At 37.3% G+C, this 23,901-nt stretch overlaps 1 long non-coding RNA gene across 1 annotated transcript in view; it reads right to left on the bottom strand.

The window, feature by feature from the left end:
- Positions 1 to 7,029: 7,029 nt before the first annotated feature.
- Positions 7,030 to 23,901, bottom strand: part of LOC139971594 (uncharacterized) — a 30,316-nt gene continuing 13,444 nt past the window's right edge. The window contains exons 2-3 of the long non-coding RNA XR_011794430.1: positions 21,465 to 21,660; positions 7,030 to 13,627 (exon numbers count right to left, since the gene is read on the bottom strand). This is a non-coding gene — a long non-coding RNA (uncharacterized lncRNA). The remainder of the gene's footprint in view (positions 13,628 to 21,464; positions 21,661 to 23,901) is intronic.

Below are 23,901 nucleotides of genomic sequence, written 5' to 3'. Positions count from 1 at the left end.
TCTAACTTATAAATACTGACTACACAAATACAAACACGACTATACAAAATAGTGATTGTACTAATAAAAGTGATAAGTTTCTGATTTTGAAGTCACCCTGGCTATATCAAGACCCTAATTATATGTTTTCTTTTCCAAGTTAAACAATTTACTGTAGGAACACCATGCACCAGGATGGTCCTTCCAAGTTGAAGGGCTGAATCCAACTGTAATGATTCAAAACAGGTATCTACTCGTTGATTGTAATAACATTGGTGCTGTGTCTTGCACATGTAGCCTATGAATGCAAAGTTCATGTAAACGTTCAAGCTTTAATAAAAGCTGTCAAGATGATATACAAATCAAGTATATACATATTAATATACATATTATATACATATTAAGCCTCCATGGCTTCTTTCGCGAGTTCCTGCTTGCGGGAAGATCACATATACATACATACAATATCGGTAAACAACGATAGTAAACGAGGGAGTAGGGCATTTAAAAAGAATGTCGATCAGAGCGATAACTGCCCTAGGTCAGTCACCTGTGTTTATGTTTGTTGATTTCATTGGTCGATATAATGACCATTCTTCTCAGTATCGATCAGAAGTAGAAAGGACGTACTAGCTATTGTTAAGTTTAAATAGATTATATTAGTGCTTTAAATAGACCACGTTAGGATAAGAGCTTAGCCTTGTGCGAGTCATAAGAACTGCCTTGCGTAAGCATATAACTGTCGTAATTGATCTATGAAGGCTAAGCATGGACAAGAACTCTCTCCTTACGTCATAAAAGTTAGCTATAACAACCGTGTGTGTCAGTGTATTTACATGTCATCGCAGACATGGCTTTTGACCACATCAGTTTTAATGAGTTCATATATATGAATATAAAACTCTACATATTTCGTGCATGATATATACATGTTCTAGTTATTACTCCTTAAAGTGTCTAGTTATTATTCCTTAAAGTATGTGTATCGTTCTGCTCATTCAACTTGTATTTATATTTTTCTTCTTTACCAGGGAGTCTTCTACTCTGTTGAACCAATTCAGGCTTTATAGAAGACTTCCTTTCACATTGTAATTTTTTTTTGTGATAAAACAAATAATAAACAAAATAAACAAAGCTAGGAAGGTTTATAACGGTTAAAAACTAAACATTATGTATTGTTAGTATGCGTTCTTCCATGGTCAACAGGCGCGTATCCAGGGGGGGGGCGTTGGGGGCGCGCGCCCCCCGGGTAAGAAAAAGAGGAGAGAAAAAAAGGAAAAAAAAGAGGGGGAAAAAGGAAGAGGAGGAGAGGAAGGAAGGGAAAAGAAAAGGAAGAGAGAAAAAGGAGAAAAGGAGGGAGTAAAAGAAAAACGCCAAGACACCGGGAAGAGAAAGGAACAGTGACATCATTACAGCGCTGATCCCTATTATATACACAGGGTATACACAGGAATTTCGGAAGGTGCGTGCGCCTCACCCTGCCCCTTACACCGACAACTCCATTTTTGACGTTTCCATTTTTCCTCTCACTAATGTATCTATATATATATACTATATATGGTCTATCATAACACATGTGTGTGTGTATACGCCTTAATTGTAGAATTGTGCTATGAAACCAACTGTGGCTGGTTTCGAACTCGACCGTGTCGTTAGGGAACATGACCCATTTCGGGAAGGGGGCGACCGCCCCCCCCCCCCTTGAGCATATTTTGTTTATGATATCGCTAGTGATTTCTAAATAGAAAATGCTTAGATGCAACTTACAAGGCCTGGGAAGTACAATTTCCAGCCTCAAAACTGTCTATGTGTGTAATCATGGGCGAAGAAGCCCAATTTTATTTGGGGGCTGTAACGACTTGCCCGAAAAAAATAACCGAAAATTTTAACGCGCGCTCCGCGCGCATTCGTCTTTGTAATGTCAATATCATATAAACAAGCATCGGTTATTACATCGCATGTCATCGTGTATTGTACAGTCCGTGAAAGTTGCGCAGTATACCGCAGGATCCTAGTGTAAACAACGAAATGTCTTATGTAGATGGAGAAAAAGCATTGAGCTCCAATTATGTCAAAACTCGCCTTTACATTAGTAATGGCGAATTAGGGGCTGTCACCCGCCCCCCCCCCCTCCCGGCCTCCTAAACCCTATGTGTGTAGTGTTCGGTTTCGGAAATATCTGCTATTTTTTTATTTCCGAAACCAAGTTTTATAATAGCCATTATTATTATATAAATATTTCTAGACTAATAAATTAACTGTGTCTGAATTTTCGAAAATTTTGGACTAACATTCTTCATCATACTTCCCTCTACTTGTGCAATTTTGACCGGTCTGTTAGGGGTTCAAGGAGGTTTAACTATATTGGTTGCCCATAGATGACATTTTGTGCAACATTATGGGTATGTTTTGAAGTGAGTTTATTCACGAGAGATGTGAATTTTCATATTCTGAACAAATAATGGGCTTAAACCTTGAAAAGTGCGGCTGACGGGTATTGTGGGCCGCGACGTAGAACCACCTACAAAAGCAATGATCCACAGGACATGCGATGAGGTCGAACATGATTTGAGACTGGTGACAATCTTCAAAAAGGATATGGATGGAAAAGAACTATTGGGAAATCTTGGTTCCCAGGCAAAAAGTGTACATCTGGTTGGTCATTTTCAAGCCCGAGAAGTGCAATTTCCGGTGATCTGGGGGGCTATCAAAACCAGAAATTTTCTTGTACGCTGCGCGCCAACCGATGGTGGCGCTCCGCTTAGATAGTAATTCGCGCCCCCGGGTTAGAAAATCCTGGATACGCCCCTGGTCAACAGCATGTGCGTTATACAGTTTATCGTTCAGGACGTCATAAGGCAGATTGGCCAATCACGTCATGCAGACACGATTGCCTTCTTAATGTGACTATGATGTACATAGCTAAATAACCAATATAGTTCGTTTTTAAAGGAAACACAAACCCAACCATTATCTTCAGATTTAAGAGAAAGCTTTGTGACTCCTCAAACGTCAAAGAAAAACCTTGCTCCGTTTGGGAGATATCCTAGTTTGATATATTAGATGTCGTGTCCTGGGAGATATAATTTTGTAAATATGTGATGTCATATCGCCACAAGGATCTGAAACCTGTTTACTTTCTCTTTGTTTATCTTTTCATATTTTCAAAGTATAATTTTAACCAGTGTTAACACTTAAACCATTGTCATCATTTAGGGCATGTTAAGAACTTCAATATTTTACATTCAGCATTGGCAAATTCTATCTCCATTACAGAAAATAAACTTGGTAATAGATAAAGTAAGACATAAGCAAAATGAAGCACATGTGGTACAATGATGTCATATTTAAACTTATCGAGGCTTCAATCTTGTGTGTGAAGAAGCATTAAGCCTGCTATCATATCTCCCATACATATTAAAATTCTTAAAATTGTTTATAGCAGTTATTTCTATCACATAGACTAATAACGATGATAATAATGATGGTGTCACAACTTCCGTGGGATAATACAAAATGGCACCCTCTAGCACCCCCTCTGTTGCGACCCCGGGTTTTTCCTTTGGCCTTCAAAGCCGATAAAAATAAAATTTTAGATAGATTCAGGGAAGTAAACTCAAAGGACCAAAAGACTACTGAGAGGTTTCTGAAAGTTAACAAAATCGATATATTTACAATGATACGATCGCTACTGATTTGTACAAGGATTATTGGTACTAGAAATTTGGAATATTACAGACAGATTTTACAATATTATACGGCCGTTAAATTTTTAAAAGATTTCTTAACTTATCTTACGCGGCGCGTGCCGGCTCTCGGTTCCTTTCGTAGCTGTTCTGACCTCCTTGCGTCACCAACAACGATGTCGGGATTCTCCCTCGTAGGCTGGTATCCCGTGACTTGGTCAGGAGCAAAACCGTTCCCCGCTGGTCCAATTCGACTCAACGTTTGTATCCCAAGGATGGCTTCCTCCTGGGTGAACTCCGAAAAACTCTGCCGAAGTCACGCCTGTCCCGGTTAAACGACGCACCAATCTTATAAACAAACAGTCCACCGGTTCCTCCGTCCGTCCCCTCGATTAATCTTTTATCTCAGATGAATTTCTTTTTACAATAGATCGGAAAACTCTGAACTAAACTCCTCATCACCGAAAATATCTCTTCTTATATAGCCGGGTTTAATCTCCCGAAAGTTCTCTTCCAGGAATCCTGACGGAAAAACATCGAGAATCATCCATGTCTCGAAGATACGACTGATAGTGCATCGTTCATTGGTCGACGATATCCGGTCACCTGCTAAAAATTACTTCCCGTATGTTCTGGAAATTTGCACTCGTTAATACCGAATAGCGCCATTATTTCTCGTAGCTTCCAGAAAAAACGCACAAGTTGTCAGTACGAGTGACCTACTTATCACCCTGACCAGCATATACTGAATACACGTACAATGAATAAAGTCGTTCGTGACAGATGGTTACTGTCCCCTTTAAATTTCTCGTTTTGTGCAGAAAGTCTTCACGAAAAATTTCGTTTTAGAAAATGATTGGGCTGTGCAGGGGCGGGGGGGGGGGTTGGGTGAATCCCCTTATCCATAAAACAGGCTCCTACACCAATGAAATATTTTCGACATCATAAAAGATCTGTTAGTTATAAGTGTAGAATTATGCCACTGTACATAGAATACAGTAGTCGCATTTCATTCGTTAGGAGTTATAAATTCAGCTTTGATTGTTTCAGTAGCGCGCCACCTTAAAAGGATTTGCTACTTACAAAGTGAGGGCTCACATTATATCTACACATATCTGAATGAGCACGCCTCCATATAATAGTTCAAATTTCAAATTAGTTCATTTCCAAGCTAATATAGAACGTATGTGCAGTAGTTGGCAGGTGTTTGGATCTTCAAGTGAAGAGATGGACTATGAATTAGTCTGCCGAACTTACTTGCAGATTTATTAACATTTTTTCCCTGTAATTTTCATACGTTCAATTTCTTTCTCTGGCTTTCACGATGGAAATAATCACAGTGACATGACTCGCTTTTACTGTGTCATTGGCTGTGTTTTAATTTGTAATATGCATACTTCGTTTGGAACTATTTACTTAATTCTTAGCATTTTTTAAAAATGTGTTTATATTTATTACGTTTAGGGTTCTATTTATTATCGTTTAGTATTGGGTGTTTATTACTATCTGTTTTAGGCTTTTACAATAATTGTCTTACTGTACTATAGTTTCTCATATTTATATTTAAACATTGACTATGATTTAATCTTTTGTGTATTCTTTGTTAATAACTATTTAATAACATCTGAATTTGTTTTGGACTATATGCGTTTAGGGCTTTATTTTTTATTATCGTTTAGTACGGGTGTATTTTATATTGTTGCTTTAGGCTTTTACACGTTATGCCTTTTGGTTCTATATATTTGATATTTAGTTTTTTTTTTACTATTTGTTTTTAGGTTTTACCTTTGTAAAGCGCTTTGAGCAGCTTTGCTGATTATGCGCTATATTAATATTACTTATTATTATTAAAGTTGGATCGACTTTGAAAATTACCGAATAATGTCAGACGCCTACCCATCTAATTTGAACGTAATCACACTTACGGTCTAGGAGGAGTTCGTGACACACATTTGGTTGGGTCTTCATTGATTGATATCGTTAAATTTGAAGTACCCCCTCTGTTCAGTCTTACACTCAGTTGAATCTATTTGAAGATATAACGGTATCTTGGTCATAAATATAAGGGGACAACTATAATCATGATATTTTATCTAACTATAGGGACTTCAAATCATAATTATTAATAGAGGAGTGAGAAACAACTTTAATCCAGCAACTTCTATAGAAGCAGTCGAAATTACTCATATAATATCAAATTTTCTAGCAAATAATCACCGAAAATAGCAAGAGGCCGGCGTGGCTTGCATGGAATTTCGATACCAGGATCTCCTGCCGTGTGATTCTTCCGGTGGGTTATCATAGGCACATTAACGTAGGTATATCAGAAGATTTAATAACGGATTCGAAAAAGTGTGAGTGTGTGTGTGAGAGGGGGGGGGGGGTTGTAGAAGAATTCCACTAGCTGGCCCTATCCATTAGCCGGACCTACCCACTAGCCAGCCCTACCCACTAACCGGCCTTACCCACAAGCTCTGTCCCCTTTGTACCTTCCCCTATGACAAAGTTTATTCATACACAATGAAAAAGAAACAGACATATTTGAGCGAATGGTATATATATTCGATTACATCGATACTGGCATGAGTTAATTATATATATATACATATTATGTTTTGCGATATGTGTAATTACACTCCGGTGTTTAACCGATTACTGTTCTAATATACGGTACAATTAAATAACAATGTCTGAGGTAAGCTGGAATCAGAGCAAATTACTATATTAAATGACCTAATGCTAAATGGGTACTATAACTGCAATAGTCTACTTACATTGACTATATCACATTAATAGATTAATTGCATATATTAAATGCACATTAGCTCTAGGAAAAATTGTCCTTTATATGAAAAGATATTAAAAAGAACTTTTAAATAATCAAATCTGAGGACTTAAAAAGGTAGTATGGGTGGAATCAAGGACTTGCATTATGAGGGACAGACTCAGTTAGTCTTCAATGTCTCTTACTCTGAACAATGCTCTCTTCAGAAGTGATTTGACCTAGGACCATAGGCGTATAGGAGCCTAATTTGATTTCGGGGGAGAGGGGGGGGGGGGAGAGCTGTAACGACTTGCCCGAAAAATATAACCAAAGTTTTTCGGGCGCTCCGTGCATGTTCAGCAAGTTTAATGTGCATATCATATAGGCATTCATCGGTTATTACATCACATGCCAATAACATACCATCATTTTCCGTGTTATTACCCTTCCATATTGGTTACAATTATTGGGGAAGTCGTTACAATAAAAATGATCATAATAATATCAGTTTAACCATTGAAAAACACATTGCAAATTATTCTTCTTTCAGTAGGTGCCCGAAAAATTTGCAGCATATTGCCCGAATTTTCACAAAAAGTGTTTGGTTGGGGGGGCTGCAGCCGCCCCAGCCCCCTGCCCCCTATGCCTAGGACCACAAAATCTCTTCGTCTCTGTAAAATATTGCAAACATTTGTTAATTTCATGACACCTTAGTATATGTATCGTATGAGAAATCCTAAATCATACAATCAAGAAACACTACACACTCTCTTACAAAATAAAAATTATATACAAGCCCTCTCAATGTTGAGAAATTTCAGTTCACACTCACAGCTCAAAATGAATCATTTGAAGAGGGTTGAGCTACTTTAAGGGATTTTCTTATTGTATATGTTGGGGAGGGTGAAGGCATTCATGGGCAGTGATAAGGTCACCTACGAAACCTATTAAAAATGTAACCAGTAAACAAAAACGTTTAGTGGTTACGACACTCAAACATGGCCATAGTGTGGGAAGGCATACATGTTAATTTACATGAATTTGTGCTGACCAAAATGAAGAGGATTATCTATTGACTAGATGTGGTAACATACAAAGAAAGGTATCAGGAATCATTTATCATGTTGACAAAGCATCAACCATTTGATTCACTGGTAATGATTTTACACTTTTTATAGAATTGCTATTTCAATTCTTAATGCAACTTCCTTTAAGATGTGTTTAGACATAGAGCTCTACCTTAGATTGTTTTAATGAGCTTGAGAAATATTTTGGCAAGCCTCAAGTCATCTGCTATAAATGACACAACAAATTGCCAATCTGAGAGCAACTGACATAACCTTTTGATCCCTTGTGCCAATTATTCCACCAATCGAGATAACCTGTTGATCCCTTGAAGATCAGAAGGTGTAACTGGCTAACTGGCCACTTAGTGTGCTTAAAAAAATACTACAGATCAACTTTTCTTGACCTTTCCTGGATGACTGTATGTTCTATGAAAGACTTAAAGAGCCTTTTTACAAAACTTCACTGAACTGAATTTGACCAGACTATGTTCAACCAAAAGAAAACCATACCATTGGAGAATTGACAGATTTATTGTAGCTTTAATTTTGGAGAATATTCCTGAGATGGGAACCACAAACAATATGGCACAACTACCTACCAGTATGACATTGATTCAACTTGTTGTCTATAGTGTTTACAAGCTCATAACTGTGATAACACTCTAGCCACGCCCATTCAGGAATGATATTGAGAATGAATTTCTTGAATATATGTCCATGTACCTATCATCAACTGACATCACCATACCACGTATGACCTAAATCAGACATACAGTTGAAGAGATATTGCCAATATAAGAATTTTACGTTAAGCCCCGCCCACTCATCAATATGCATCAGATGTGACCCACAAACAATGGGGCACATCTACACAAAAGATGGGCATCACAAACACATTACTACCCACATTACAGCATATAGTTTACAATACCACATCCAAACAAACAGCTGTGAAGTGGGGGAGCACGTGCAGTCAGGGAGAGTGGGATCGGTTATACAAGTCTCTGAGTTCCAAGGACAATATTCATAGGCTATGTTCAGAACAATAGCTAAACCAACAGAAACATTTCATTATTTTACTCTCTATCGCCCCCTCCCCTTCCCTCCCCCCTCTTCCCTTCTACCCTGTCTAACCTCTCTCATAAAATAAGTAAAACCAAACAGGAAGAAACAGAAGTTGCAAATGAGAAAAAAAAACAAAAAAAAAAACAACGTTAAACCAAGTTGCACATAAAGCTTTTATAGTAGTACCTCTCATAATGAAATATAAACCTGTGTCTGCAAACCCTGAATCCTACCTGAGATACAACCAATCTTCAGTTCTATATCCTTCAAGTAAAAAGATAACATAAGATCAATTTATCTCCTAGAGCACCGTATCTGTAATGTATTCTGCTGTATCAGCTACATATAGTCTAATCTGAAATGATCGTCGGTTAAGAGCAGATCATATGCCCACATATTTTTCTTTTTTTTTTTAATATTTTTTTATTTTTTATTTTTTATTAACTGTCTGAGCAGCAGCTGGTTGCGATAACAACATACTGACTCCAACACGACAAAACACAGCCTTGATTTAATCATATAGCATACATACTACTACTACTGTTCAATTTGTTTGTCAAGACGAGCATCAAAACCTTGCCTAGGCCGACAACACATTCATAGTCTAGACAGACAGCAAACGGATGGCCTAGTCTATATTTCATATTAGAATCTGGCCAGCAGTTGTCATCATTAACTTATTACTTATTTACCAGCTAAATGCAACTCTTTGAATATTTTTATTTTTTCGCCACATACACATGCCCAAGGTTGCTATTATATTTTGCTTGCTCCAATTAGAAATTGAAAACAATGTGTTTATTTTAACTTGCAAAGATACAATCCCCAAAAGGTTTGTTGCAAATTATTTTTTTCAATAGGTAAATCTTGGTCTGTGACGTTGCAAAACAACAGAATTATCAGGTGTAGAAAGAGAGAGCAATTTAAGAGATGATTTATTGGATGCAAACAAACAAACAAACACTACTTGTGCTTTTAAACATCCTGTAGAGTCAATATGAGATCATTTTCACAATTTTTAATAAAAATAATAATAATATTAATATTTGATTTTTATATGGCGCTTTACACCAGTGATAGGTCTCAAAGCGCCTTACAGACGTTATATTACCCCTGGTCAATGATAACCTGTCCCAAAGACAATCCCTCCAGTCGGCAGCAGTTATATACTGCGCCCAATGACAAGTTACCTCACAGGTACCCACCAATTTAACCCCTGGGTGGAGAGAGGCAAGTGAGATAAAGCATCTTGCCCAAGGACACAACGTAATGAACTAGGCATGAATCGAACCAGCAATCCTTGGATCACGAGTCCGACGCCTTAGCCAATTGGCCACCACGCTCTCATGATCAGATTCAAAGCCGGTGAACTTGTTTTCTCAGTAGTCGATGGTAATTTACATTGCTATTATCTTGCCAAACCATTGCCACAATTCCTTCATAAATTGATGTCAGAGTCAGTTACATACAACAGCATTTCTGAACATTCACAGGTACATACCCTATTATACCACCACATTAGGTTAATCACAGTCAAATTACATTTACTTGCTTGGAAGGTTATACATGAATACTCTTAAAACATTTCAGTAAGGAGGCAATATCTATGCAACATATGAAAGAGATTTAGGCAGAATGGAGATTTGAGTTCTTTTACCGGCCTGCGCCTGGCAATATGTTATGCTTGGAATTCAAAGCCTAACAAATTTATTGACCTTTCATGCATTCTCAATGACAACTGCCAAGTGAAACAGATCTTAGAACCAGTGCTAAAGTAAGGACTGTCTCCAACCAAGAAGCAACAGGACACTAATTAAGAAGCTTGAAATATTTGAAATTACGAAGGGAGCAGTCAATAAATTACCATATGCCTCTATGAGCATACAATTTTGACAGAGCACATCAAGGTATCCTTGGTTGGTTGTTAAAGAATTTAGACTTCTCAAAGTTCCACGGATATGTTTCATTTATTAAATCGACTGTAATGTATGTTAAAAGAACAGGTCAACAGAAAACATTTTTGCTGCTACGACTCAAGCTGTTTAAGAAGCTTAAAGTTCTGTCTTGTTGAAAATCATATTTTATAGATATAAGTTAGTCTGGATTGTTGATAACAATAATCATTCTAATTTAGAGTAAGATTCATGGTTTAAACATCTTTTAAACATGATTCATTGAAGTTACTTATGAAATATAAAAGTGTTTCTGTTCATCCAAGTAGGTGCAATAACCTTGGTTAATTTAGTCTCAACAAGTAATATAACTTGTATAACTTACAGTCCCAATTATTATATGTAGATTATTTAATATACAGACTCATCTGTTATCAAAGTACTGTAGGTCGTTTCATGCTCTTGCTGCCAAAAGTCACAGAAAGTAAAGGCTTAATCATCTGGAGTAATATCAATATAATAAAATTAACAACAACAAAAAATGTCTGTTGAAGTGCATTTTCAAGTCAAGAAAGTTTTTTTTTTTTAATATATTTTTTTCCCATTTTTTTTCCCTTCATAGTTGACTATTTCCGATGGGTTAGGAAGCCAACACTTGCTCATTTTCAACCTTCATCCATATGATAATCTTGGTCTTATGAGATACCGTACCTAATGTGTCATTTCATGGTCACTTGGCAGTATACACCTTTTATCTTCTTACTCTCAATTCATGTCTAGCAATTTGCTGCCATGTTAGCGTGATTATTGTCAAGTGGTTTAAAGAAAGCAGGATGACCTTTGCCGAGAGAGACTCCATTTTCGGTGACAAATGTTAAATGTCAAAAAGAAGACTTAGGAATGATAACAAATGAAGTTTGCATCAGTTTTACTGAACTGTTAGTGCCAGCCTGGAAAGAACCGGTTTAAACTCTTCACTAATTTCACATAGAAAAAAAAAAGGTCAATCTTCAGGGAATAAAACTGCCAATTTTTGGCATTTTCAAGTTTTATAACAACCTACTTAAGTGTTCATCTCCAAATGCATCAAAAGTAGGCTTATGGTATATGTGAGGTTTATGCAATGTCATCACACTGGAAAACAAACTGTAGGGATTTCTGAAGTCCTCAAAAAAAGCAGGAAGGAAAAAAAAAAAGGAAATTTACAAACTTTTTACTATATTATTATCATACAAACTCAACAGTGGTTTAATGCACTCAAATCAAATAGTCTGATTTATTGAAACAGATCTGACAATTTACACATTTTTCAGGCATGACTCTTTGAAGCACGAAATAAACAGCATACTAATTACATTCAACAAGCTTATTAATATTTAACAGCTCATTAACATTAAGGTTGCTGGTTTGAAACATTTTGACCATCCAATTTAATGTCCGCAGTGGAGCAAATTAAGGCAACCTCTAGGATTTTCGTTGTTGTAAAAATTATGGAAATTATTGACAAATTTGTAAATTACATATACATTCTTGGTCAATGAGTGTGCTAACTATATACCGGTAACAAAGAAACCAAAAAAATAAAAATTTGCATTATTATACAATTTTTATCAGACAGGCTTTTAATTATTTCCCCTAGTTTAGGCTATAAAAAAATATCAATAATGCCCATGCTAAGTCCCTCAGAAAGGCTGCACATTAAAAATAATCTCGATGATCTTGGCAAGATGACAGAGAATTATAACTTAGCTATTACCTCTGAGATATTTGTGACAGGATTCAGTTATTGATAAGGTATACTTTGTATGGGTTGAGAAGATGAAACATGAAAATCAAACAAGACACTCCACCATGCGGAAGAGACTAAAGGAGACTACGAATTATTAAGAATGATTCTTATTAAACTAATGAATGATGCATTACATAGTCTCTCAAAGTCAGTCATGGGCAATACGGGAAAAACATGGCAATTTTATCCAACTTTTCATTTAGCTTAAATAAGTGTTTCTTGTCTTAGGGGGCCATTAATATGTTAATCCTCCCTTTCTACTTTTGTAGATTGTCTGCTGATCACATCAATAAAAGTACCCAGAGGTGAGTCTGGGCAAGGGGAGGGGTGGGGTGGGAAGGAAATATGAGCAGCAATCATGATGGTATCAATAGAAAAGCCAAGGACGGCCAAACATTTGGCTTATTTGCTGTGTTTATCAAAACCTTCACAGATGAATTCACAACAAGGTAATGCAGTACCCAAGCACCCATTTATTCCTTGAAGTGAGGTCCCATGTATCACCATGCACTTCCCCTGATCACGTAAGCTGATAAATTGTTGTTCTTACACTGTAACCTAGCGTTACTTCAGTTTCGTCTTGGGCATTATCAATCTCTTCCACTAAGATTGGTAATGAGTGTACTCATACGCTTCACAGCTCAACACACACACAAAACTGCAAGAGGGCGAAGTGAAGTAATGAACTTGACTTACACCCCTCCCCCCCCCCAATGTAAAGGTGTTCATTCACGCCACAGTAGCTGCATTTATGCTCTCTGATTGAGAATTGCTTACAGCTGGGTTTACAGTATATATCAAACTTTGCAATGAAAGAAAATAAATAAATAAAAAGAAGAAGATACAATAGAGAAAACCCACTAATAATAATAATCATTATGATAATATAGTATGCTAATCATAATAATAACGATCATAAATAATGACATACTGATATTTAAGAAGGAAAATTTATTTTACAATTTATTCCACTCTCCCGAACAGCTCACGGTTTTTCGTTGCGTTTTTGTATCCTTTTTTGGATTACCTCACAGTAACCCTGTCCTTGAAGCAGTACCTCATATAGGCCGGTGGTACAGGGGCTACGAAAACTTCCTCCAATAGTAAACCGTGCATCTTAACACATTCACTTCACTATATTTCACTAATTGTTTCCAATCCCAGTAAGAATTCCGATGACGGTTGGATTCCGTGTACATCATAGTTTCCTAGCAGTCTTTCCCTTTGGGGGATTAGTGTTGTTGCTATTTCCTCTTCGATTCTGGAACATCATCAAATGTGTCCTGTTTTTCTTGACCGGACCTCCACTGGATGCGCTCTCGGGATTTCGTCCCCTCGGCGACGTGACTGACCAACATGCACCCATTTTTCTCTCTTTTATTTATCTGAAATATAAAAAAAGTGGTAACTCAATTTATTGGAGTTAAAATGGGCGTTAAACATTGATTTAACGTTATCTGTGAAAATAATGATTGCTTAATATAAATGTATTACAGGTTTGCAAGAAATAAAAGCCCCAAGCCCCAAGCTCACAGCTATATTTACAGTCCATGTATTATTGATGACAAATGTATTATAAAGACGGTAGTGTATTAATGTACCTGCATGGGACCCAAGATTGAATATAAAATATATATGTTTGAAAAACTAGTTCCGAACTAGTCATGAAGGAATGCAATAGATGGAAACTATGAAATTATGCAAATGAAAAAGTTGCAGTCAAAACAAAAGAAATAAATAAATAAACAAAGAGCTAGAAAAACAGACAGAAAAAGAGGGAAAACCATTGAGATTTCATACATGCTTTACTGTAGATGTTCATAAGCAATGAAAAAAGAAAAATGACCTACTGAAGGTCCGGGCATTGACTCAGAAGTTCAGGATTAGATGATAACTGCACAGATGTATGTGGAACCGTGTTTAGTACATTATAATTTGATGTGTGATAGGAAGACTGGGGTGCTGTCTTGCTTAAACTGGAGACAGATACGTTTGAAGTGAGTGAAAAACTCTGAATTGTACAGATAAATGTTGGTAAAAAAAAATGCGGAGAAGAAGGGGAGATAAAGGCTTCCTACTGACAAATGAGCAGAACATCATATATATATCCAAAAGGGTTATTTCATTGTCAGGTAATTTTATTGTCCATAAAAGTGGCTCACGAAAAAGGAAAGTGCCTCGCGAAGATCTGTTAAAATCATCAGTAATATGTGAAGGCCACACAAGTGCCTACGTACTTAAGAGAGTTAACTCTCTCTGTACACAATGTTCAAAATGTTTAGCTTTTCTTGCCTTCTTCACATGCTTCGGTTAACTTCACATCATTTATTATTATTATTATTATTGTAGATAATTTTACAGAGAAAATCAAAGCTGCAAGGATTCCATGCCAATATGATTGATGACTTTCTGGATTTTTTCATTTTAGTAAGTTTGCAGACAAACAAAACTTAAAGCTTCCAGAGATTCGATCCACTTTTCACAGTTTCTTGCATTTCAGAAAGATCTAACATTAAAATGAAAAATCCTATATAAATTTGCAATTCTTTCGTTTCATTTCACCAAGGGTTTCAATCACGACAGTTCCGTGCAAGATTGAGAGGTTGTTTGGAGAAAATGTGTATAGAATGTACTAATTTGCATAACTAATGAGCATCCATTAAATATGAAAAATATGGAATAACCTTGAGCAAAGTGTGCTAAAACACAAACACTTGAGGCACTCATCCAAAAATAATGTGAGTCTGTTTCTTTCTATGCAGTTTTTGTTATTTCCACATCGAGTAAATGTACTGTATATAGTAATTGTAAGCATGGAATTGTATAGTGGTTGCTAGTGTTGGATTGTATAGTGATTGCCGGTACTGCGTGGGGACAGTACTACATGGGGACAGTACTGCAGGGCGACACTTCTGCAGGGGATAACAGTGCAGGGGGATAATACTGTATAGGAACAATACTGCTGGGTGACAGTACTGCCTGGAAGACAGTATTGCCTAGGGACAGTACTGCAGCGAATAGTTCTGCAGTGGGACTGTACTATATGGGGACAGTATCCTGCTGGGCATAGGCGTACAGGACCATTTCGGTATGGGGGGCAGAAACTTTGTGCCCAAAATTTCCTGTGACACTTTCTAAGCGGAGCGCCACCATGGGTTGGCGCATAGCGTATAAGAATTTTTTTGCCAAAATGCCTCTCAGATTGCCGGAAATGGCACTTCTGAGGCCTTGCAAGTTGCATCTAAACATTCTTTATTTTTTCATAATCTCACATTTTAGAAATTTACACTTCCCCAAAAATTTGGTAAATTAGAAGAAGAAAAAATGTTAACATCACTTTGAAGGGGAAAAATTGGACAGTTTAATTTTTAAGCTCCTATTTAGTTACCGTATTTATTATTTTAACACAGTACTCAGCTACCTCCAGAAAAACATACATTTTGGACGATAGTGCAAAAAGCGTGGTAGCCCAGATGAGCTGCGCTTACAGTGGTGTTACACAGAAATATTTGGGCATCATGATGCTAAATTAAGAAAATAATTAGGCCTGTATTTATATTAATGTCACCAAACAAATAACACAAAACGCTCTCCACGGAACTGTCGGGCAAAAAATTGAACAAAGATTCGGGCAAGCTACTGCATATTTAATTTTTTTTTTCTTTTTTTTCTCCTTTTAGGCTGCCCGAATTTTTCAGGACTTTTGCCCGAATTTCTTGTCCTCTGGAAATTTGGGGGGCAGTCTTCCCCCTGCCTCGTACGCCCAGGGAGCTGTTAGAGTAGCAGCTCCCTGGTATGCCTATGCTGCTGGGAGACAGTACTGCCTGGAAGACAGTATTGCCTAGGAACAGTACTGCAGGGAATAGTACTGCAGTGGGACAGTACTGTATGGGACAATACTGCAGGGGGACAGTACTGCCTGGAAGACTGTTGCCTAGGAACAGTACTGCAGGGAATAGTACTGCAGTGGGACAGTACTGTATGGGGACAGTACTGCCTGAGTGACAGAATTGCCTAGGGACAGTACTGCAGGGAATAGTACTGCAGTGGGACAGTACTGTATGGGACAATACTGCAGGGGGACAGTACTGCCTGAAAGACTGTTGCCTAGGAACAGTACTGCAGTGGGACAGTACTGTATGGGGACAGTACTGCCTGAGTGACAGTATTGCCTAGGGACAGTACTGCAGGGAATAGTACTGCAGTGGGACAGTACTGTATGGGGACAGTACTGCTGGGTGACAGTATTGCAGGAATAGTACTGCAGTGGGACAGTACTGTGTGGGGACAGTACTGCAGGGAGACAGTACTACCTGGGGACAGTACCGAAGGACTAGTAGAATTACAGCAGTTCAACTTGTAGAAGAAATTGTTATAATGTTCCCCTAACACTTGCCATTAGTCATGGCAACAAATTAATTCAAACACTGCACTGGAGACACTGCGATGGGACAGTAATGTTACAAGATAGCTAGCTATACAGTACTGCAGGAGACACTTGGTGGGGGGGGGTGGGGGTGGGACATTGCTGTAGGGAGACAGGTAGAGTACCACAGGGGTCCATTATACTCAGTAAAGCATGTACTGTAGACACAAAAACCTATGGTGATGTCATCAGAGAGGAATATTTTTAATGATAGACTGATATCATGTACATTATTAATTAACTTGATTTTCATTTGCTGTTACAATTTCTCTAAGATCTCCAAAATGACTGTTATTTATTAAAGCGGCTGTTTTTGCTGGCTTAATTTCAGATTTTAAAATCACCATTGTAGTAGTCTGCTGTAATAATCAAAACAACAAGAAAGGGAAAATAAACATGCTAAAATTCACACATTTTAAAATTAAGTCTGGATTTTACATCAGAATTAAACTGTATTTAAAGAAAATATCCATACTTGTTTTCATTTGAAAGGGCAGCGAGAGGTCACATGTATGCAGTAAAAAACAATAACTAATGTGGAAGCAACTAATTATTGAACAACTGTTCATATTTTGGATTAAAAAACAAAACAAAAAAACAACTGTCAATTAATGAAAGTAAACGAAAAAGGGGGGGGGCATAAAAAGAAGGTGATATATTGCGCACCATTTGAAAATGGAACAACTTGACCCAGATGCCAATTGTTAAACTCATATGGCCTACTATGGGAGAGATCAATATCATGGCACTTCTGGTGTACAGTTTAACATTAATAAATAATAACTCACAAACTGCATATTCTACACCTTATTCAGTGGTCATTCATATGATACGGTACGAAAGGTGAAAGCTCGGAAGAGACACTCCATTTTGTACTAGTGGTCATTTCAGATAAAGGGTCACAGTTTGGACAGTTTGGTCAGGTTGCAAAAAAATGGCACTAGTAAGGTGCCACTGTATAAATAGGACAGCTGAGGTCGGGTAGCCATTTAGCATCATTTAAACATGTTGTAGAGACCAAGCACTTTTGCGTCATAACAAAAAGTTAAATTTTCTTAGTTTTGAATCTTCTTACCACCAGCCAATTAAGGTGCTGCAGTCCATCGGGCATAGGATCAAAATATGGGAATAATATTTTTATTTTCATAATATACTTAAATACGAAATGAAAACTTTAAGAAAAAGAGGGGGAGGAGGCAAGGTGTCATATCCCCCCCCCACCCTCATAAGTGGCGCAAGTTTTTGACAGTAGTGGGCACCAAAAGTTTTATCTAAGGTTGGTGGTAGCCATAAAAGCTGTCAATGAACGTTATATAATTAAGAGCTAAATTGGAATATGGCGAATCTTACCATTCAATTATGTTCCATGATTACCTGCACTGTTTACATGCTGAAGTATATAACCTATAAATTTCAGTTATCTGTCTCACAATCTCTGTTTGCAATATTAAACGATACCATACTGCAGGTACTGGATAGATAAATGGGCTCGGTAAAATAACAGAACTAAAAACATTTCTAGCTATCTTGATTTAAAGAATGGCACAATGTAAGCTAAGCTTGATACAGTGTAATGAACTTTTACTCATTACTTTAGATATATGGCATGAAAAAGTCACGATTTTTGTCGATAAATATTAAATACGGCCCTAAATATTCAGTTTTAACAACGTTTGCAAATTCAGATCCCTGTATGATACTCATGGACTGTGATGATAGCATGCATTAAGTTTGATTCTTTGGGTTAAACAACAAATTCATTTGACTGCCTTATATTTACACATACTATATACATATATATTATCAACAGCACATTGGGCAATTTTGAATGTTATGGCAGTATCATTGATCATAGTGACAGAAATGTGTTCACTTCATCTTCTTCATCTGTGTATATGCAGCTGTACGTGCAGCAGAAAGTGGATCCCCCTGAGGCACACCAACACGAATTTCAGATAATTCTGATAATCCTTGATCTAAGTTTGATACTTGTCTTGACCACCATGCATTTTAGGAATTCTGCAGGCCAACGAATAAGCCAATAATTCTTATATCCTGAACAAACAGAGTAAGTAAAACAGTATGAAATGCACACTTGAAAAATCAACTTGGAAAAGGGCTTTTTGATGAAGTTGCTTATAATTACTATTTTAAAATGCGACAAAAATTGTCATGGACTAGTGTCTACGTTTTACAAGATACACCCTTCTCATTCTCAAATTGTCCCCAAAACTTCAACTTAAATACTTATTTGATTCCGATACTCTGGACTATTTAAAGTCCCTGAAATGTCAGATAAATATTATACACATTAACTGTATGTACGCTGATCATCTTGTTGGTGTCTAGGCCAATTACATACAGTTAAGTTTGCTTTATAATTACTGTTATTTGTAGCGATATTAGAGATGCAGTAAATTTATAGTGTACTTGGAATTACAACAGATGCTAATCCCATTAATGCATAGTGTAAATGCTGACTGCAGTCTCCACTTCCTTGAAGTGTTATAAACATCTGTTTACAACAGATGCTAATCCTATTAATGTATAGTGTAAATGCTGACTGCAGTCTCCACTTCCTTGAAGTGTAATAAACATCTGTTTACAACAGATGCTAATCCCAATGCACACTTTAACTGCCGACTGCAGTCTCCACTTCCTTGCAGTGTTATATACATCTGTTTACAACAGATGCTAATCCCAATGAACAGTATAAATGCCGACTGCAGTCTCCACTTCCTTGAAGTGTAATATAGATCTGTTTACAACAGATGCTAATCCCAATGAACAGTATAAATGCCGACTGCAGTCTCCACTTCCTTGAAGTGTAATATACATCTGTTTACAACAGATGCTAATCCCAATGAACAGTATAAATGCCGACTGCAGTCTCCACTTCCTTGAAGTGTAATATACATCTGTTTACAACAGATGCTAATCCCAATGAACAGTATAAATGCCGACTGCAGTCTCCACTTCCTTGAAGTGTAATAAACGTCTGTACTGTAGATGAGATGACACAGGATATATGGCAGTTCTCCCCTTAGACCAAACATTAACATAAATTGTACAGTAGCTCAGGCACCATCCAAGTTTAACGGACAAACACTGCATCAATCCAAATACAGATATCTAGCCTTTCTAAGACTTTGAAAAAGTGAACGAATCAAATGAGCCTCTTGTGTCAATTTCTGCATTTTATGAGTAAGCCATCCCAGGAGAAATGTATTTTCATCAGATGCAAATTTCAAATGGTAACAGAGGAACAGCAGTGGGGTGCACTTAAGTAAAGTCGGTCCTAACAGAAGAGTATAACGAAAATACAGGAAAATAGATAGTCACAAAGATTTAGTCTGCCACCAGTGAAAACTGTAAGCTGTAGATCAAGACATGATGCTAGGAGAATCAAGTTACATACAGCTTATTAAGAACAAAGAGAGATCTCGTTACTTGTGTTCTGTGTAACGAAGGGGATCATAAAATAGAGGTCTGTGTGAAGTGATGCCTTGCATCTTACATCAGGTTTTCTGGTTACACATCTACACTCCAAAATTAAAATTGAATCATCTTTGTTTATCAACAGTTTACTGCATCGTACAAAAACAAAGGTGGGGGGTGTGGGGGGTAGGGAGAAGAAAGAAAGAAGGGAAGGGCAGCTGGGTGCAAAAGCTTGGGACAGACAGAATTCCTGAACATGCTCGTAAAGACTAACACCATGATCACGATTCAACTTACCAACATTGGTTAATGTCTCTGGATATCCCAAACTTGACTGTTTGAATATTTACCAGTGACAAACTTACCTGTCTCCTCATAAGGCAGGGTCACATCTGCGCGATTCAACACGCGATTCAACTTGCAACTAAAATCACGCGAATCAGAAAAGTTGCTTCTAAGAAGTTGCGCTGATTAGGACATTGCTCTATTGCAAATCAACCCAAATCGACGGCGCAACTTTTATTGCGCAACAAATTGATACCCGTGTCTAACTACGCGATTCAACCTTCAATTGTCTTGTGAGTTCAATCGCGTGTTGAATGGCGCAGATGTGACCCGGGCTTAGGTCCCAGCACTCTTGCTCTAACATGCAGGGAGGGAACTTGTAACCTTTTAACACTACGATGTGCTTTCTATAATGACCGGAACCCGCTGGCCAATGACCTCCCTACTCATTAGCGAGGAGCAAAGCAAAGGAAGTAATATTTGAACTGAAACCAGGCGCGTAGCCAAGGTGGGGCGAAAGGGGCAGCCGCCCCCTGCCTTGAGCATATTTGTATTATTTTTTTTAATGTTTTTATGATATCGCTAGTATTTTCAAAAAAGAAAATGCTAAGATGCAACTTACAAGGCCTGGGAAGTGCCATTTCCAGCGATCTGGGAGGCATTTTCAGCCAAAATTTTCTTGTACGCTTTGCGCCAACACATGGTGGGGCTACGCTTAGTTTGCAATGCCGAATCTACAGTTTCCGCCCCTCCCTTGGCAAATTCCTGGCTACGCACCTGACTGAAACTCCTAGAACTGAGTCAAGTGACTACTTTTGGCTTTAGCCAATATGCATAACTTTTACTCCATCGACCATCTATGATACACCAATTTATCCATTTATCAAGTCAATATACCTTGGCAAAACAACACTACAAAAACTGACATTTAATTTTTTATATATATATATATTTTTTTTATATAAGATGCATTTGGGTATATATCCCTAATTAAACATTTCCATTAATTGTAGTACCAAGTCTCTGCTAACTTGTTGACTATTTTTCAAAATATTGTGTACACCTGCACTCACCAGTTAATAGTGGAGGAAGTCTGATCCGATGAGATGATCCTTACTCCTTCGTCAGATTATATAATCCCATATGCAGTCACAAAGATAAATCACTTTTTCATACCCAGTTAATAATTTAACTGAAGGACTGTATTAGATGACTCCTTGTGGCTGACTACAGTATAAGTATATAGCTCTCCAGGCCTCAATGAATTCACTGTATATATTATAGGATAGAAAACATACCAGCATATATTAAATCAAATATCAAAGACATTGCAATTTTAAATCACACTATGAAGTGTATTAAAGAGCCCTTCTTTTCACATGTGGTAGTTCGCTGCTACGCTCCACAAGTAATAAAAAACTGAAAATTCAGTAAGGCTGGTATTACTACTCAAAGGTAGAAGTCTACTGTACAGCAGGGGTTCATATTAACACAATATGCCCAGCTTTCCTTCCATGCACTATGTAGAGTTAATGTTAATTATCAAAAATGCTGTAAGTCTTGTTTTGTATTGTACTGTGACATCATGCTTGTTGATTATCTCGATCTTCCAGGAGCTCAACTGATTTGCTTGCAATTAATTAAGATCCTTAATTTGAATTTATAAACATGAAATGGCTTTAACAATGTATCCTAAAAAATGTAGATGTTTAACTAAATTCCTTGTGATTTGTTCCCATGTGTACAACACAGTACATGCATATCAAAATATTGAAAGTGGAGATATGAACAAACATACGGACATAGGTGTAATGGTGTGAAACATTCATACACAATATCAATGCGCTTGACAGTATGTATGTATCTACAGATATAAATAACCTTGACAGTGAACCTTGTGCAACACAAATTAGACGATGCAGTGAAGGTCATGTCTAGAGATTGAGAACTGCACTTTTAGGAGATAAAATATTTATGAATTCACTGCAAATTGTCACGTTGCAAAATGCTCTGAGCTGCGCATCGTAAAGTCTGAGCCATTTCAACGATGACTACTCATGGAAAATGAAATTCCGAAACTGCCGGAGATAAAACCTGCAATCATGCAATGTGGAAAGAATTCAACTTTTTCAAATGAAAACTAATCATGTCAGTCGAAGAATTCTCCGACAATTCCTGTATCTGACCAAACATTGAGAAATGTTGAGGGCTTAAATTGATCTGTGACTTCATGAAACAAGTTTTGGGAATGCAAGGCCTTTAAGGGCATTTCTAAAATTGGGATAATGGTTTCAACATGCAACATGTACTATACCTCCCTTTAACAGCGATGAATATTGATCATCGATTTCCATGAAATTGATCTGTAGGTGATCGTTGAGAATTTATCTGTCAGAGAATGTTAAAATGAATCTAATTGGTTGAGATTTCCCACTGGAGAAGGCATTGGCCAATCAGGAATTCCTTTAGACTTGTTTCAAAGTAAATCATTGCAAGTCATTTCATTGTATACATACCTGTAGATATAACATGAACAATTAACACTGTGTGCAAGCTGTACAGGTCCACAGGTTTTGGACTATGAGTCGTAGATCAAGATAAAAACCATAACAGGACTTTGTAAACTTGAAGTAGACTTGCGATTTGTGTGACAAGGAATTAAGGAGAAGATAATGGGTTCAACAATATCACGTGAAACCTTGAGAAACATATTGAAAAAAGTGCATCCTTTCACAAATATAAGTTTCCTTAACAAGTACTGTTCGCAACCTACTGTAAAGTAGTAAATGACACACTGATATTCCTGGCCCAAAATATCATACTTATGTTGAACACTGAAATTTTGATCCATGAAAAGTTTGAATTGTCACATTTACCAACTATACACTAGCTTGGTTGAATTAAAGCAAGTTTGTATTATTACTTAAATCATGAAATACAAGCTTATGTGCACTTTGACTTAACTTTGATACATTCATATGCATTTGATTTTTTTTTATGTGCATAATTTGTTTGTATTTATGTATATTTCTAGTAGAAGCACATTTTCAGACAGCCCTTTTAGGTTTTTTTTTTTTTTTTCCCTCTGCTTTTGAGCAGTATATTGCAGTTTCACAATATTTAAATGCTTAAATCCCCCAAAGTTACTGGTCTGGGGATTTTACGAGCGATGATACTTACCTGTCTCCCACTCCACATCTGCACTTTTCCATCTACCTAACTACACACGTACTGGAAACGTTTTAGCACTGTGCCCTCGCTCTCTGGGCGCCGTCCACTTACACCTCCTTCTGGATCTACCACAAGGAGGAAACTACACATTTTTGTTAGCGACTTTTACGTAACAAATTTCACCCGTTTCTTACGAGTTTCTTCCTAGGTGGTAGATTGGGAAGGAGGTGTAAGTGGGCGGTGCCCAGGGAGCGAGGGCGCAGTGCTAAAACGTTCCAGTGTGTAGTTTAGGTAGATGGGAAAGTGCAGATATGGAGTGGGAGACAGGTAATTAAGAGA

Source organism: Apostichopus japonicus, chromosome 8, assembly GCF_037975245.1.
Source record: "Apostichopus japonicus isolate 1M-3 chromosome 8, ASM3797524v1, whole genome shotgun sequence".
Classification (NCBI taxonomy): Eukaryota; Metazoa; Echinodermata; class Holothuroidea; order Aspidochirotida; family Stichopodidae; genus Apostichopus; species Apostichopus japonicus.
Note: the sequence above shows the minus strand (reverse complement) of the source record. Positions and strands in the feature narration are given on the sequence as shown.